Genomic DNA, 18,573 nt, shown 5'->3' with positions numbered 1-18,573 from the left:
AGAGGCTGCTGAGTGACCACACACCCAGTGAAACAGAGCTAGGGTCCCAGCTCCATCAGAGCACATCCCACCATGCAAAACCAAGTGACATGTCTGAGTGGTTAGGATATTCTGCTCCAGATGTACACATATTAGTGCACAAAAGGTTAAACAAGCTATCTGAGCACCAAGTTTACCATATTTCCATTGATTTATTTTTTTCTCTATGTAATTAACACTGCAACTTAGGGATTCTGTCTTATGGGAGAGAGAAAAGAAATACTCATTTCCATTTTTGATCTAGCCCTTGTTCTGAAATAATTGTTCTGCATCATTCTGGAGCTCCAGAAGTGAGAACCTACTTGCTTCTTTGAGGGCAAGACAGTGTAGAGATATGCAAATACTGTGTACATAAATTGTAAGTCTCTACTCACTAAAAATTTTGTTATTTATTTATGCATTGGTCCAGGTGTCTCAGTTATGTTGAGGAAGCCATATAGTTTAGTTCTCTAAATTTCTTTAGGTACTGTTTCTCTTATGAACTTAGCGCTGTATAAACAAACAGTTTGCAAGCAGGGGCCAAAATACTCAGCCCATATATCTTGATTCATGTCTTTTTAGATAGCACTGCTAAGCTTTGCAAATGCAAAAAAAATGTCTTACAAACAGGACATCCTGTTTGTACACAATTATGTTCCTTCTTTCTGTGCCCATGCAAGTGTTCATTCCTAGATACCTTATTATAAGTTGATGCCACTATGCCCCTGTGAAAGGAATGCTGTACCTCATTATCCTGTTCCTGAAATCTTTTTAAAACACAGAAGAAAGCCATATGTTATATATACATGGGTAATATGAATTAGTTTGATCGGCATCTTTTCTGCTATTACCACCTGTATCTGCAGAACGTCTTGATCTGGAGGACAAACTCAACAGGTGTTTTGTCACTCCCTTAGTGGGGCAAAGATCTTACCCAGAGCATTTCAGTCTCTTTTAGGCTATCTAAGGGATTCTCTCTGTGAGCTTGAGTTTCTGAGGCTACTATTAAGGCTGCTTTTCTGCTCCTCATGTTGTCTGTGGCTTTTGCAGAGGGAGTTTGTGTACTCTCATGGATTTGGACAAGTGTTTTTTTGATTGTGTTTCCCTCAAGAAAAAGGACGGTTCATTTTCTACCAGGGCAAAGGCCAAAATTGTCTGTCTTCTCCAGTATTCCCAGAAGACTGGTGCTTTTGTAAAGCTCTTGATCCTGATTATTCAAAGCATTTTTCTCATCCTAGCATAGAACTTTTACCAACTTTTCTAAAAACTGTATTGTGCTGAGATAGCAAGTACACTGTAGTGTAGCTTTTCATCCATAGATATCACACTGCTTTATTTGATGCTTCAATGTTGCATTTTCTGACTTTCAAAATTAGGAGGTAAAAGTTTAAAGCAGTTACCTTTGTCTTCTATTTGCAAGGAGCAAACCAGAACATTTTACTAGAGCCATGTTACTTTCAAGTTCTGTCTGTTTGAACCCATCAAATGAACAATGTTTTACATTGGAGGATGCTCAAGTAGGACACAGCAGTCCTCTTGTCCTGGCAGCCCCAGAATAAATGGGTTTTTTTAGTGTGGTTGGGAAATGTGTGTTCATAGATCAGTCCTGTGGTGGGAGGGAATGAGAAATGTCAGTTCAACAAAGTTATCTGAATGCCAGGTTATGTCATATGGTCCAGTGAGTTTCATACCACCTTCCTGACTAACAGAGTATCTTGGTCTGTGTTGACTGTTTGGTCAAAGTGCAGTCTTTGTGAGCAGGTCTGAACAGATTGAAAAAAAAAGTCTTAAATGTCTATATATTTCCAAATCAACCCCAGCCTTTCTACATGCCAATCTGATGCTACTGTCTTTGGAAAACATAACAACTCTTGATTTCCAGGACAACTCAGGATCAAGGAGGAGATGTTAAATATGGCTTTCCAAATTTATCTGAGGACCTGTCCACTCATTTTCACCATTTACTTTGGTGCTTATGTCCATGTGACCAGGGTCACCTCATAGTAGTTATCTCCTCCCAGTCATGCCTGAGCTATTGCTCACCAGTATACACTTAAAAAGGCAGCAAAAACATGCAGTAGTTGAACACAGCAACCTTATTTGGTGTCTTGAGGGAGCACTTACAACCTGGTGGTAATTTAGATGGCATAGTGTGGGATAATGGTAGCAGAGAAGATGTCATATATAGCCAATTTTAAGTATGCTGGTGAGAGCTGAAGGCACATTCTCTCATTAAATTTCTCTGACTTCATAATAGAAGACTTGATAAAAAAGTAATATTTTGACATTCAGTAGGTGCTTCAATTAAAGTCTGACAGAATCAATTGCTAGTCTGTGCTAGAGTAATGAAAACAGAATTCTTATTTGAAATTCCTGATAAGGAGGTGAAGGTACTGTTATGAATTTTTTTCCTAAAAGCCTTATTTTAGAAAACAATTAATAAAATCAAAGTCTATCTTTTCCTTCAAATCCACTGAGGTTAAAATAGATTAGCATTCACTTAGTTCTCATTGTATGCCAGAAAGCTGAACACATTCTCTCTCAAACAGCAGGGGAAAAGTGAAGAAAACACAATTTAATTACAGTGTTAGTGTTAAACCCAAACTAGTTAGGAATGAATAAGTGTTTCTGCTGAAATTCTCTGGGTTCTGAGATTTATAACTTGGTGATAAGATTCTCCTAGGGCAGAGTCCTACTGCACAAACATAGCTTGGAAACAAAAGATAGATATTTTTCAGAAACTGGAATCTAATAAGTGCTAAAAAAGCAAATGAGAATCATATTAATTTTATTGCAGTTTCATGATTTCAGTTCCATTTCATTATCAGAGCAGGAATTTTAATTTCTCTCCAGGCTTTCTGTGGCACTCGGCATTGACTCAGCTGCTGTAAATAGCATTGCTCCACTGAAGACCGTAGACCAATAGTGTTTAAGCTGTAAATTTAATACAGATTTCCAGAGGTATCCCACTCCCAGAACCTCAACTGACTTCTGAAAATCCCAGATGTGGTAGTGAAGGGTCAGATCTACTGATGATGTAGATTTCATATTTTGACAAACAAAAGCTCATTCTTGAGGGATCTGCAATTTGGAATTTCTCAAAAGATTCTTCATTTCTTTTCTGATTTTTTTTTCCTTTCCTCAGGGCAGGGAGGATAACCTTAACTGGGATATCCATGTTGCTGAGGAGACCTATCTAGTATGTGAAGGGTTTGACTACCCTCTAGCACAGAAGTGAACAGAACACATTCCTTCTTCAGGAAGAGCTCTAGCCAGCCAAGCAATATTTCTTTTTTTGTGGGGGTAATATCTTTCTTAATTTAGAAGCCAGATCCTGAAATAGCATTTAAACAGAAAAGCACCTAAACTGCACAGACTCTGAAATGGACAGGTCACTATTAAAGGTTTTCTGTATGAACAAGATGCATACAGGTGCTGTTTTCAAATCATGGGGCTGTCCATTTCTAAAAGCTTGCAAGTATCAGCATAGTTTCCAAACTTTCAGTTTTGAATTATTTAAATGTCAAAACACCAGAATAAAGAAACACTTTCAAAAAATGATAAGGGCCTTTGTTTGAGTCATTATGGTTCTCCTATGAAGGAAAGACATTTTTGAGCTGTCCTAATGCACTGTTATGCTGTGCCACTTTTGCATTTCCTAGCTAAATATAAAAATAAATAAATAACCTGGAATAAATTAAACGTTTTGGCTCCCTGGACTCATGTAGTTGAAGCTGTACTCATGTGGTTCTAATCTTTAGAAAAAAAGATTAGATGATTAAACTCTTATTATTTTAAGAGTTATTAACATTTAAAATAGTAGCATCAGCATGGGTCACCAGGAGCTGATGAGCTAATTTTGGCTCTGGCAACTACGGGGACAGAGTTGAAGGAAACAACCCAAACATTGTTCCTTCAGCATCACAGTCCTTTCTTTATCTAGCGGGGCAGAAGGAGAAATGGTTGTCCATCACACCAATAAATTACTCCTACAGTCTCCTTCAGGTCATTTTTGTGAAAATCCCTGCAAACTTTAAACAGGGTAAGAGAGCAGTGAGCTAAGTGTGGTCCCTCCTTTTTGGCTCCTGGAAGAAACTGGAGCTCTCCAAATAACTTTCAGAGCTTTTTTTCCTTCCTTGGAGAGATGATTAGGGGGATGACGCCCATTCCACTGTGAGATCAACTGTACTTGTCACTCCCTAGCAAGTCTATTTAGGCTTGTCAGAAGCTGATGAGCTAATTATGGCTTATTAGGTGTAGAGAAGTCTATGCTTAAGGTTGGGATGGGAAAGTTAATAACATACTTGGAAGTGGAGGGAAACTGCCAAGGTTGCAGAGAATTTCTGAAGTTCTGTGAAATTTCCAGGACCAGAGTGGAAATATAAAATAAGTTGAACTCTCAGTAGAAAATAGGAAAAAGACAGCATCACTTCCTCAATTCCCCTCTTTCCAGAATTTATATAAGAAATAGTCTAGTAGAGAAGGAGACAAAGAGCATGGAATTAAGATCATCCTCATAAAAATACAATGCCGGTTATGTCTGGTAACACTTCAGGATGGGGAAAAATCAGCACTGTGGTTATTAGAATTTAAGAACTAAAACAAAATCCTCCTATTCAAAATATCAATATTGTGGATCAGAAAAGCTTGAAGCAAATTAGAGGCTTGTATTATTGTGTAGCTTCACAAATATTTCTTCTTTTGAGCACATACAGTGAAAACACTGTTTTTATGTCTTACATATAAGAGGGGATGTGCTGAATTTGGCCTTTTATGGTCTTTCATGTTCCACAGGAAAAAACCTTCTCCTTCCTAATTTCCATACCAGGCAAGTTGTCTATTGAGGCAACCACATAACTATTTGATCCTGTGGTATTTTCAGAGTGTTCAGCATGTCTGTGTTGCAAGTTCTCAGCCCTTTCTGAGAACCAGGGTTGTTGAGCTTTTAACAAAGACATCTCTCCTGCAAAATGCTGACTAAACATTAGCATTTAATAAATATTATCAAAGACAAAATTAACTCAAACAGAGAATAGAAAGTGATCTTACTAACCATGAGTAAATCCCAGTTTCTGAGTTGGTTGTAGTGGTTGAAACACATGTCAATTGCTCAGATCAGGATGATTTAACTTAAGAATGGCCATGATCATCTTTATGACTTCTTTCAGAGTCCTTGTACACCTAACCCATGGCACCTGCTTCACCATCCCTTCAGCCTTTTCCACATGATTACTGGAAACAGTGGTTCCACCTTCCCTAATTTTACAGAATGTTCACAGAATTGCCTTCTGTGATGCTACATCGACTGCACAAATGGCAAAATCTGGAAAATTTAAAATAAGTATCTGGCCTTAATTTACACCATATTCTTTCGTGTCCTTGTTGGGCTGTCTGAGTGTTAGCTTCTGAGATATTTTTCTTCCAAGATGAATGATTTGAACAGATATATTTTATCGGTTGAATCTTGACTGAGATAGCACATCTTTTAAGTACAACATCTGTATAGATACCTGTGTTTCTGCTTTCCCTTGAGTACTTTACATTTTTTTTCTTTTTTTTAGCATCTTTGATTGTTTTGGTGGTAACTGCTACACCGCTGCATTTGATGTTGATGTCCTCAAACAGATTCATTTAAACTGGTAGCAGTCTATAAGCGTAAAAAGCAATATCACTTCATGAGTAATAATGCCACTGTCTCAGGGTTATTGCATCATTTCTGGTGGAATTGTTTTTCTTAATGCACTAGTTAGGAGAGTACACTGTAGATGATTGCTCTTGCTTGCAACTTTAACCCTTTACACAAGTGTATTAATTTAAAGCTATATAAGCAAGATTCAAATGTTTGTAGAGGAGTATATTTCATGCTTTTCTTGTTTGGGTTTTTTTTCCTTTTTTTGTTTTTCCTTTCTTGTTTTGATCAGTTATTCACGTTTCTCAAAGGCAAGTGAAGAACGTATAAATTCGAATCAACTCATAAATCCACTGTTGCAGTTCAATTTCGTAGGAATTTTAATAAGCATCTTAAGTGGTTAACTTACTTTCCTTCGCCAGCATGTACAAAACAAAACAAGAATCAAATAGTATCCTATAACTATGAAAATATGCCCCTTTTTTTTGTACTAAGCATGCCTGGTGTGCAAAACAAAAAAAGTACCCACACATTTCATGTTTGCTTCCCATTACTTTCTTGTAAATTTGTAAATCATCCATAATATTGCAAACAGTTTCCCTAAATTTATAGAATAAACTAAAATAAAAATGCATACCAAAATGCATGGCTGCTTTTCCAGGGTCTATGATTTTTAGTGCTAAATAATTCAGCAACTTATTTCATTTATTTCATTTAATCATGTGTTTCTTACTCTTCTCACAAGCATGACTAAATTGATATGTAAACACATTAAGAGTGAAATCGGTGCCTATTTCTAAATTTCTATTTCAGAATTTTGAGAGAAAGCCTTTCTTAATTTATTATGTTGTTGTGAATATGCTGTAATCTGGTAGATGTGTAAATTATATCATAAGGAGCTCAGTGTTTTGAAGGTGTCTTACGATATGAAAAATGGCCATCTTTTGAAATTATGGGATGTATTATCACAATGCCAGACTCTAATCTGCTACCAATTTGTGTCAGCTTTCTGCATTTGAAAAGGGCTCAAATCCTCTCTAAAAGTGGGAATCAGCTGAAGGTTTGTCTTGGCTTCACGAGCCCACTGCAATTAGGCAGCATGTGAATGTGTGCCATATGCATTTATTGCTCTTCTAAGCATGTGTTACTTTGATGTGTTAGGTTAGAAATCTAACTCTTTTTCTTGGGCAGCCTTCCTCCTGGGTCTTTATGCTGCTTAGCAGTTGAGTCCAGACTTTGAAACACAGCCTAATTTAGAGGCGGATGCTGCAGCTGCTGCTGTCATTTCAGCTGATTTTTTCCCCGCTTTGATGTCAGCTTAGAGCCTCTGTCGCTGCATCGGTCCCGCAGCCGCCGCAATTCGCCCATCGGACACCAAATCATTTCAAGCGTCTCTGCGCCTGTAAATCTAATTTGGGGAGCTTGACTCATTCACAACGCGCTGTTGGTTTAGTGAAATGTTGAGTACTCGCTGAATATATCCTTCCTGATCTGGTGGAGACACTAAAATAGCTTTGAGTTGTTACATTTAATGCCTGATTAAATGCTGATGATACAAAAAGATGGATTTTTTTTTTTTTTTTTTTTTTTTTTTGTTTGACAGAAGGAGGATGGGATGCCTTGCCAGTCATGCCTCATCCTTTGCATTAGCAACTGCACACTACAAAATGAGCTTTTTTCATCTGAAAGCTGCCTTGTTCCTTTTTAAGTCCTTATATTAGCTGTATTTTTCCTGCTCTTCATAATTAATTTCCCGAACGGTGGTATGTGCAGAGGCATTCCGCCTCAATTCCTCTTGTACTTGAACCATCCTCTCTTTTTCTTTCTGCTCTCTCCTTCTGCAGCTGACATGAACTCAAGGACTGCAGGAGCCTTGATCCTATCTGAGGCCTTTGCAGAATGATTTGTCTCAGTGAGGTTCCCTTGCTCAGGCCAAACCCTGCCTTCAGATGTGTGTGCATTTTCCCATTGATTTCAATGAGACTCAGAGCCTTCTGAGGCCCCTATTTGGCTTTTAATCTTCTCTAGCTTAAAGAATGTAGTAGTTATCTGACCCTTTTTAATAACTCAGGTCCTTGTGTCCTCAGCTGTTTCTGGCTTCTTCTCTATTAGTGCAATGATGCTCCATTTCATGCCACAAAAAGAGAATAAAACCCCATTCAGATACAATCCTTTATATAAACAATAACTTATATATTAAATAAATAAATAATTATATATATTTGTTTCCTGGTTTTGCTTCTACTGCAGATACTTTTGCAGTAACGTTTCTCTGTATTAATTATTTCTTCTCAAAGGTGAAATTGTGTGTAGTATATTAGTTTTTCCAGTACTTTCCTAATTATTGCATATGTTGTCAAAACAAATTCTTGCTAAAACATCATTTTGGGCAGAGTATATATTGCAAGTAATACCATTTTAAAAATTTTGTAATAATGGGAAAAGGTATTTTTCTAGGTTAGATAGTGGTAGCAAACATGAGAGATATAATGGGTTAGAAGCAAAACGCAGAAACAGGAGTTTAAACTTCAGTAAAGTAAAAGTATTGAATATTGCATTCAGAAATGTCAGGCATTCTTAATGAGACTACTAAGATATATTTAGCAAAGACAATAAAATCACAAGGGTTTTCAAAAAAAGTACCATTTTTTCAGCAGTGAATTCACACTTACTTGTATTGATATTGACACTACTGCAGGTTTTTTAAAAAGTAAGGAAAAAAAATTATCCTGGTCTGTCATAATATAATTATAACTGTGGAAGATTTTGTGAATACTTAGTAAACTCTGGGAATTGCACCTTTGTTCATCAGCTTTTCAGGCAGCATCCTTAGGTTGCTGACTTTCTTTTTTTTTAATGTGGTCTTGACAGTAGAGGAGGGGATTGGGAATGTTTTCTTTGTAGTGACAGAAGCTCCTTGCTGCTCTGTCTATTAAAGAGAGAATCAAGAAATCCTCTATCAAAACTTTAGAAAACATGTTTCAAAAGTTGTGAAATAAAACCAGGTCTTCACTGCAGGTCAGAAGCCAGTTTGGTCTGATTTAATTTTAAAAAGAAATCTACCACTTTTAACTTTACAATCAGAAGTCTATTCCCCAGCAGTGCCTGGGAAAAGAAGGATTGTTTCTGGTGGTTCTGGAAGAGCAGCTATATTATTAATTCCGATAGACTCTTCCACAATGATGAGAAACTGAGTGTCTGATACATAGTGTGGCTGTAAGTGGGTTATTGGAGGTCTGGATGAATTGAGTGTGATGGTAGGTAAAACTTTCACCCTATTTCACAGTCTGTTGCAACAAGACAGATGAAGAATAAAAGCATATGCAGAGATTGCTCAAGTTTCTTTTGTTACACTGTGCTTCAAAACAGCTGGTTGTTTCTGTGATATTCTTTTTTTCATAAAAAACACCACGAAGAGGGAGGAAGGCTCCAGCACAGGGTGAGCACTCAAAATTTGGAGGTGTGTCAAGTGATGCTCTCCTCAACAGCCTGACTTGAGGAGGGGGTAAGGTTATATCACACTGTGACAATACCCAGATGACTGATCTTTCAGCCAGAAAATGATAAAAAAACCATTCCTGTGCTGCTCCTGAAGCCTTGGCTCTGAGCAGACCCACAAAACATGCGAGGAAACAGTGGACTTTTTTTCAGAATGTCAGATGCTCAGGAGGGTGTGATATGCAGAAACAGTGTGCCACCCAGTAACAAAAAGGCAGAGGGAGTGCCTAAAGCAGAAAAGCATAATTGCAATACTGATGTTAGCTCCAGAAAAAAATGAAATAATAACAACCACTGATGCGTGACGAGTAAAATTTGTTAGAAAAGTGACAATAGGATTGTGTTTCTTCAGAGTCTGCTGTTTCATTGACAATGAAATGCCTTACAATAAGTCTGGTTTCAACATTTTTGGAGTGTAATTACTTCTGGCTAAAAAAATATACATGATGATTAAATATTTAAATAATGAGCATGGTCAAGACAAAGTATATTTCTGGGAACAAATTCAACTGCTCATGTTCTGAAGTCCTATATGAAATGAAATGTCTGTGTTCTATTCTGCTGCGGTTTCAAGGAAAATTGCCTTTATTTAATGAAACTGGGACATAAAAAACGTCAGGAATTGGTCTCACAGAGGTGTGGAATGATTTCCATTCTTGATGATGTCCCGGGAGTCACCCAGAACCTTGAGAGATCAGCCCTAACTAGAGAGGATATGACCTGACCATATCAGGGTTTCACAACAGTCAAAATCTAGCTTGACCTTCAACAGCAAAGCAAGTCCCTGAGGCTAAATCCTAACAAGTCTTGCCTGCAAACCAAGGCAAAAGGCCAAAAATGCTTATCCAGGGAGCAGCGATAGAGTGGGAAAATGAGAGGATCTTTTTTGGTTGGCAAACATCATTGTTTGACCTCTGTATTCTCGCTGTGCCAGGCAATCTGATCTCCAGGAGGCAGTCCTGTTTAATCTGCCAAGTAGCAAGCTTGCTCACTACCTGTCAAGACCAGTATGCATTTTCAGGTATTTGGTTTAAGGTTTGGATGTATGGGATGACATCCCTCTCTCCTAAAGCAGGACTGAGTTCAGTAAGTCACAAGCACTGCTCTAAAGCTCCAAGACCCTTGGAACCCCCCTGTGTCCCACCTGTTCATGGGGCAGAGGTGCAGCAGGTTTTTTCCAGTCTCTGGATGTATTGAAGGATATAGGGAAGGTATAGTCTATATAGCAATCAACACTGAAAGGAAACATAACTAAGACACATCAGACAATGCTGAGCAAAAAAATTAAAAATTCCTAAAGCAATTTCTTGTAATAGTAGGAATTTACAGATGAGCTTTTTCATTCTGCTTAGTAGATACCTGATTTTGTTAGATTTTTAATTTTTTTAAGAAACAGATTTTGAACTGTTTGATAATATAGAAACTCACTAAGAAATTATTTTAGGAAGATTGCACTGAGAAGGAAAGTTTTTTCTTTAGTCAGAAATTCTTCAATCATAAATTCTTAAAAACTAATGAATTCATTATAATTAATTAAAACCCATCTTTGGTAGCCATTGAGGGCGTAAAAGTTACCTGGAACTTTTGACAGATAGACGCTGCTTCTTTCTGAAGGATGATTCTTCTGCTCTGAACTGTATTTTCTTATATTCAGGTGGCTACTTAAATTTTCTGTTTCAGTAGAGATAGTGGATTTTCCCATGGATTCACCAAAACATAAATGAAAAAACCTATTAGCCTGTGGAGGAGGGAAATGAAAAGCAGCATTTTGTATAGTTAACTTAAAGAACTAATTCTTTTGCCAGAAAATCCTAAGTTTATTAAAACGTGTATATACTTTGTAGAAAATGAAAATATTTGTGGTTTTTTTCCTTAATATTATTCTCACTTGAGAGCTGCTGTTAACCTGTTGAGTTAGGGTACATCTCTGTGAGGAATAAAGGTTTGCTTTGTCTTGATACTGGACAGAATGAGCCATCCAGTCTCTATTTCTCATTTGCCTTCATTTACTTTTTACTAAAGTTGCCTTCAGTGTGGTTAATAAGCAGCAAGATCATCAGTCACTTCAAAGTGTTTTTGCATTCCATAGTTTGTTTTTTCTGCTGTGAGCAAATGGGGGGATGATCTGGTAGAAATCAGTTACATTATGACTCATCTTTTATGTGACCTCCGTAAGAGGCCTTGGGTAGCACATGGGCTTTCCATACAATTACACCTAACAGTTGGCTAACAAAATCTCCTTTCCCTCACTGTTCCTTGGCAATGCTGAAAAGTCATTACATGCTTTATGTAAGGAATCTTTCAAACTCAAAGAAGCAGAATTTCTCCTGATTAACAGCTTCTTTTTCATTTGACTTAATGACAGGTTATTTTGTATCTAGACTGACGTCTTCATGAGGAATAGTTGCTGTGATTTCAGTTATGATCTTGATATGAATCATTTGCTTCCCTCTGGCAACCTAAAAAAATCTGAACCACAAAATTAGGGCTAGAAAACAAAAAGGTACAGGACTTCCTCTTCCTTGATGTCACATCTCACATCTGCTTTCACTGACCCCAAAACTACACAGCCAGTGTTTTGCTGGTGGCAATTTGCAGCCCCGTTAGCTAATACTCCTCAAGGTTTTGCACTTTTAGGGTTATTAAAAGAAGAAACAAGCTCATGGGAAAGACCCTAGGTTTCCTGATCCCACTCAGAAGAATTGTCAACGTATTCCCGGGGAAGTGCAATTCCTTCTTAAAGATGGCACTTGTTGATTTGCTTTAGTCGATGATCATAGCTTCTTTGCTTCTTCATAAGAAGAAAGTAGTCCCTTGCTACCTCACAAGGAGGAAAAAATATTTTTTCCCTCAGACTCACAAGATGCTGGATTTTCTTGAAAGTACCAACAACATTTCCTTGTCTCTCTGACAAGATGCTATGTCCAACACTGCTTGTGTATTCCCTTCTGTTCCCACCTCTTCCCTGAAGCACTAGTGGTGGTCTTGCTGCATGTTTCACAGATGTTTCTTCCACTCAACTTCTTGGTTGTTTTTCAAGTGGCTTCTTACAGCAAATGTTTCCATGTGTGTATTCTCCTTCCTTTCTGCTGACACCTTTTCTTTCTATAAAAACAATCTGCTGCTGTCTTTCAGATCTAGAGAGAGACCATCCCATACCACAGATGCTGGTTTTCCTTTTAGATTCTTTGGCATTGGTACACATGGTCAGCAGGCAATACCTCCCTCCTGTCTGTTCCTCATGACTAACAATGTTGATGTTTTGTTCTTTCAATCTTATTTCCCTCTGTTACCCTTACACGTTCTGTTTTGGTTTTTTTTTTATTTTTTTTTCTCTTTTCCTGTTACTCCCTGCTTTCTTTGTACTAGTGGCCCATATGTGATCTCTTCATCTCTCACTACAGCTTGGCAGAAGAAAACCTCACACATTAACTGTTTTACCCCAGTAACCACAGGCAACTTGTATGCCAACTTTTCTTGTGCTCGGGAACTGAAAAAAAAAATCCAGCTATACATTTTCTTTATACACACACACACAAGCAAAAATAAATTCACTTTCCACAGCTGCTCACAGTACTGGTTACTGACTGAGTCTGAAGAGACATGCAGAGATCAGACACTACCATCAAATTGATTGCCTTTTTAGTTTGCATGTGATAGAAGTTAAGCTAGGGTTGTCTAGTCATTTCTGTTCTGAAAGGCATTCTAATTTCCCTACAATAATCTTAGCAATCAACATTTTTCATATCCAGTTATAACCATGGTCATCTAAAGGTGACTGTGATCCATCTTGCTTCAGCAATTTTGTGATGTAAAAGTAAATGAAAAAAAAAAACCAACACAAAAAGACAAAACACCTCCTTCTTTCCTTGTAACTTCATTATTTGGGACCAAATTTATCTGAAATTGAAATAATATAGCTGAAGAAATCTGTTCAGTGTTTTGCTGAATAAACTCAAAACCTTGCAAAAAATAGTATGGAAATTAGTACATACTGCAGAATTCACCTCTGTCTTGGTATTTATAAACATTTGTATGTGTGTATAAATATATAAATTAAATGCACACATATAAATATGTATAAATGCATGATGTTTTATGAGTATGGTAACTGTCACTTCTGTAATTCTTTCCTCAAGTTTAATGTTTGGTTGGTTGGTTTTTTAATATGCAAAAATATGGTAATGTTTTCCCCCAAATAGAAGTGTGTCATCTAGACAGAACATTGTCAGTATTAGTAGTGGAAAATACTATGCACTTTCATTCTACAAAAGAATTAAAACAGGTTATCCACTTTTCTTTATTTTCCTAAAAATATTAGGTATATTCGTAGAGAAAACTGAGATGATCTTTGCCATTTGAAGTAGATTTAGGTTTGAAAGTAGATCAGTGATGATCCTTTACAGTCTTACCTATGAATGTAGGACAATTTTCATTCCTTTCAGGTAAATGTATCTCCACGGAGATGCATGAATACTGCCAACTGCATTAACAAATTTGCATTTCTCACCTGTCTTATGCTCTCTCCAGGAACATTTGGTTGAGCACATTTTCACACAAAAGTGTTCTTTGACAATCTTAAAGCTCTTTTTTTGGGATGTAGATAATGGAAACAATATTATATGATTCTGATAAGTCACAAAAGGCAGAGTCAATTACAGGTACAGACTGTATTCAAATTTGTATTCTTCACTCTCAGACTTATGGGCCAAAAAGGGCCTAACAGCAGGATCAAATCATGTGACCTGATAATATTAACATAGGGTGTCTTCACTTTATGCTGTACTGTTACTTGTGATTCATGGATATCTTCTGGGCTTCAGCAGCAGGATGTGTGATTGCTGAGTAGCTTTGAACTACAGCTGGCACAGAAGGTGCAGGAATCACTCTTAGCCTGAGGTTTAGGGAAGTATAGATGCTGAGGACTGTTTAGGTATTTAAATGGGAAAAGCATAGTTTTAAATAATTATGAGGATAAAAGTGTTTCTGCCTTTAATGGAGCAGAGGGAGTGACACATGGCTCATGGCTGAATCGACACTTTCATTGCTCCCTTCCCTCTTTCAAGTGTAGCATGGCTGTTTCTTACATTATGCTGGAAGCACGTCCAGATGCAGGGGAAACATGGCTTCAAAGCTTTTCCTGTTTTGGTTCTGTTTTTGTCAATGCTGGGCCATGACCTTCAGTGGGTAGAAGCCCAGTGAGTCCTGGGTGCCCTTACTAATATGTGCATTCAGATATTTGCATTGCTTTTCACACAAGGCTTAGATCTCCGTTTGTCTAGAATGTCTTGAAAACATTCAAACCAGAAGCATCCAAATTTGGGATTTGAATCATGGCCATTTCTATGGATGAGAAGTGTGTAATTTTGTCACACCTATTTTTATTACAAATGTGTAAAGAGATACAGCTTTACATATCTATCCTCACCTTAACCAGCATTATGTCCGTGATTATGGTAGGCTTTAGGAGTCTCTTAAAGAAACCTCTTATGCAAAGCTCTGTAGAAATGTCATGCAACAAACAGCCTCATCTGGCAAGAGAACAGCAGTGAAACATTGTCCAACTTAAAGCTAGGGGTAAAACCTCCACGAATTTCTCCAGGCACAGCATTTCCCATGAGATGATGAACACAATGAGCCAGGTGGGCAATGCAGTGATGGGATTTCAGAAGAGAGGAATAACAACAGCAATGAAAATAAGCACAGTTTCAGCAAAGTAAAAAATAGCAGTGGAAAGAAACAGGGGTTCAGCAAAATGAGCAGAATTGACAGCATATTACTTGCCTAGCCAAACATATTTGCATCGATATATAAAATCCGTAAATTTGAATCTGTGAGTCCTAGGCAAACATTTGCAGCTGTGGAGAACGTTAAGATTTGTGTTTTATTTGATGGGATGAGAGAACAATGTGCAGAGAATAAAAACAGAGTTTCGAGAAGTGCCTTGGCAGCATTTGAACACTAGCAGTTGTCATCATCATAATAAGACAGAGAAAACAGATTTTTTCAAATCTAGGTTGTTTTTACAGTGAAAAGAACTGTTGTCATATGAATGCATATTTTCCTACTGGTATATTTCAAATAAAAAATGTTTCTCCTCCCAATAAAAAATTATGTTTCACAACTTATGCAGATTTGTACTTTTATGGGTAATACAGTTTTCCTAATAAGCTTTCCAAGTGAAAGATTCTGCCTGATTCAGAGAAATTGACTCTTTTTTTTTGTAAATTTGATTAGACACCTAAACTCATCAGTCTGTCTCTGAGCCATGTACCTGATTACACATACATACATGCAATGCATTATGTGAAAGCAGTTTAGCTTGGATCATATTGTGGCTGTAACCAAAGTGGATTTAAAGATAATGAGCTTGCATCCCTGAATACTTAGGATCACAGTCTACTCTCTAAACTGATGATGCAGCAGCTGCATAATGCAACAATGTAATTTATTCATGTAATATGTACAATATTGCTGTAATAAAAAGCCCATTGGCGGTTCCTTTAATTCTCTGTATGAGCACCCTGTTATTAGTAGCTGTGTAAGTCAGTATTTCAGAATCTTCAAATTCTGGCTATTTATAAATTTCAAGCCACACTATTTTAAAAAGAAAAATCCCACAAACAACCCCGAAATGTTTTATGGAAAAAAAAAAAAAAAAAGGAGTTTTATGGGAAAAAAGTGGGAATCTGCTCACACTGAACAGATGCTTGCAGATTTTTTTTAACAATAAGATCTGCTATATCAGAAAAAGACTAAACATGTCAAAGAGACCCTAGTTATTGAACTTTTAATTTTTTTTAGCCACAAATGCATGTCTGGATGTAAATTGTATTTCTAAAAGAAGTTAAGATGGAACAATGAACAAATAAACTCTTCTGGGTTTTCTTAAGAAAATCTGGGAGTCCCCTTTGGCTCACCAGTCGGTGTTGTTTATCATATGAGTGTTTGTATTAAATATAGATTTTTCTGAAGTAAATTTTAATGGGAACATATTAACCTTCAACAGAATCCTGCATGTAAAGACAGTGATAAAGAGCATTACAACAGAATGCTTGGAAATTAATCTGCCAGTTTAACCCAGTAACCGACATGCATACTAAAACACTGATGTGAATTGAAAATAAAATAACCACGCTTGACAGATATAATAGTTTAAGTGATTTCAAATTAACCACATCCCACTGACCGCAAGTGAAGAATGTGTTCATTCTCCCGCAATGAAACATGCTCTAGGGACTCATTATACAGAGTGGAGTAAGTAAAACCAGAGTGGAGTAATTGATGCTGAGGAGGAAGGAAGAGTGACAGCTATTTAATGATTCTCAAACTTATACATAAATATATCACAAGCACTTAATATATTATTTTTTCTTTCTCCAATCCAGAAATATTATAGGCTTAAATTTGTATCGTGCAGTAATTGCAACATATGATATAGCTGTTAGGAAAAATGAATCATGATAAAGATGCATCAGGCAATACATGAAAAGAGTAAATAACAAACAATCATGAGCCAACATGTGTGTATGCATTATGGGTGCTGTATTTCCATAGAACAGGTGAGATGAAGTCAGATATAACTATTGTCCTAATTCTTCTCCCTGTAATTGGTTTCAAATGGTAAGGAATCCTTAAATAGTTTCAATGTTATGAAAACCAAATGTACATGATTTGGTCCCTTCTTTTCACATACACTGAGGTCTTTATTTACAATGTACAGAAAAGAATATTCACATTAATGCAGTGATCCTTTACTGTTTCACAGGGAAGAGGGGCAGTTGCATATTCCATGTGTCATCTTTATGCTGTGTGGCAATTTTGGGTTAACTCTAATCTTCTGTATCTGTGAGCATTGTTTCCCAGGCAACACGATGCCCACAAGCCACAGGTTAAGATCACCTGATTAATAGCTATGGAGTTAGCTGCCCATTTGTGTTCATCAATAGCACTTCTGTAGCTGTGGACACTAAAAGCAAAGTATTGTCTGCTACAAAGCCAGTAGAAACAGCAACGTAGACATCTCCAAAAGTCCCTTCAATCCTGAATTATTATGTGATTTTATGTATACCAGGAAGTAATTTGCATTACAGATAATAAGGATGGGGAGTCCAGGGAGAGGCAAAACAGGCATTACAGAGTTTTTGGCATATCTCACATCACCATATCCTTGCTAACTCTACCTTTTTTTGTGGTCAGGAATGGAGAGGCAGCACTGACTCCAGTAGCCCTTGAGGTTTTCGAGACCTACCTTAGAAGGGCAATAACCAAGAGATATTTACCAATTTCAGCTGCTGATTAAATCCTCCATTCTTCTGTTGTCTGAATGTCACATACACAATGCTTGTTTGTTAGGTCATTTTCTTATCCAAAAATAGCATCACTATAATGGTGTCCCCGCTCTACAGAGAGTTTAAAATTTATTCAATGACTAATTCAGAGGGAACAATGCCAGTCATGTTAGACATTGTCTATTCTGAGATATAAGCAAGTGAAATAATCTATTGGAATGCAATTTATAGTGGGAAATTCATACCTTCTATGATTTATATGAGTTGCTTAAATGTTTTAAACTATCATTGTAAATGGACTAAGTGTCCCTCTAGTGCTTTTTTCCTCTCCCATGTTCCTAATCAGCCAAGTTAAGACAGAAATGCTCCTTTTGAAAGAGTCACTTGTTGAGATGCCTGTCTGCAGCCTGAAGATCTTTCATGGGAGTGCTTATGAGACCTGGAGATGTGTGTGCTGCTGGAATGTGACAAAGTCATAACATGTAGGAGATTGATTCTTATTCGAGGACTTTCATTCTTAACAAGGATTTACAGCTTCCTTTTATCAAAAACAACCCAAAACAAACAGAAAGAAAAAAAAAAAAAAAAAAAATGATAAAAAAAAGTGTCTGCATGTAGGGACTGTGCTTCTGTCTAAAGTTCCAAGAGACCAAGCTTCCACTCAATGATGGTTTCTTCTGCTGTCTCGTCACACACACCTGTGTAACATTCTGCAGGTTTCTTGTCTCTTTTAGAACTTCCTTCATTTTATCAAGGCTCAACACAGACGTGTATTTAAGTGTATATCTTATGGAAATGAACTTACACTGGTGTACTGCTAATCAATTCTGTGCTGAAATAGCTTTTCTACATGTCACAGACAGGGAACAGTTTTATTTACCTTTAAGAATCACAATGATTTTTTTTTCTGATTAGAGGAATCCAGAGTCATAAACCAGCAAAATAAGATTAAAAAATGCAAATAATTTTCCTAACTATCATCTGATGCAGATTGAAGAATGTGGTATGAATTGGTGGACAGATTAAAATGAAGGTAGATACAGCCATGACAGCTCAGCAAGGATAGGCTTTCATGAAAATAACCTCAAACTAGTCCAACAGCACAGGAGCAAACTCGATACTAGTAAATCTCTGTTC

Source organism: Heliangelus exortis, chromosome 9 (assembly GCF_036169615.1).
Source record: "Heliangelus exortis chromosome 9, bHelExo1.hap1, whole genome shotgun sequence".
NCBI classification, from domain to species: Eukaryota; Metazoa; Chordata; class Aves; order Apodiformes; family Trochilidae; genus Heliangelus; species Heliangelus exortis.
The sequence above is the reverse complement of the archived record's forward strand: the minus strand, read 5'-3'. Positions refer to the sequence as shown.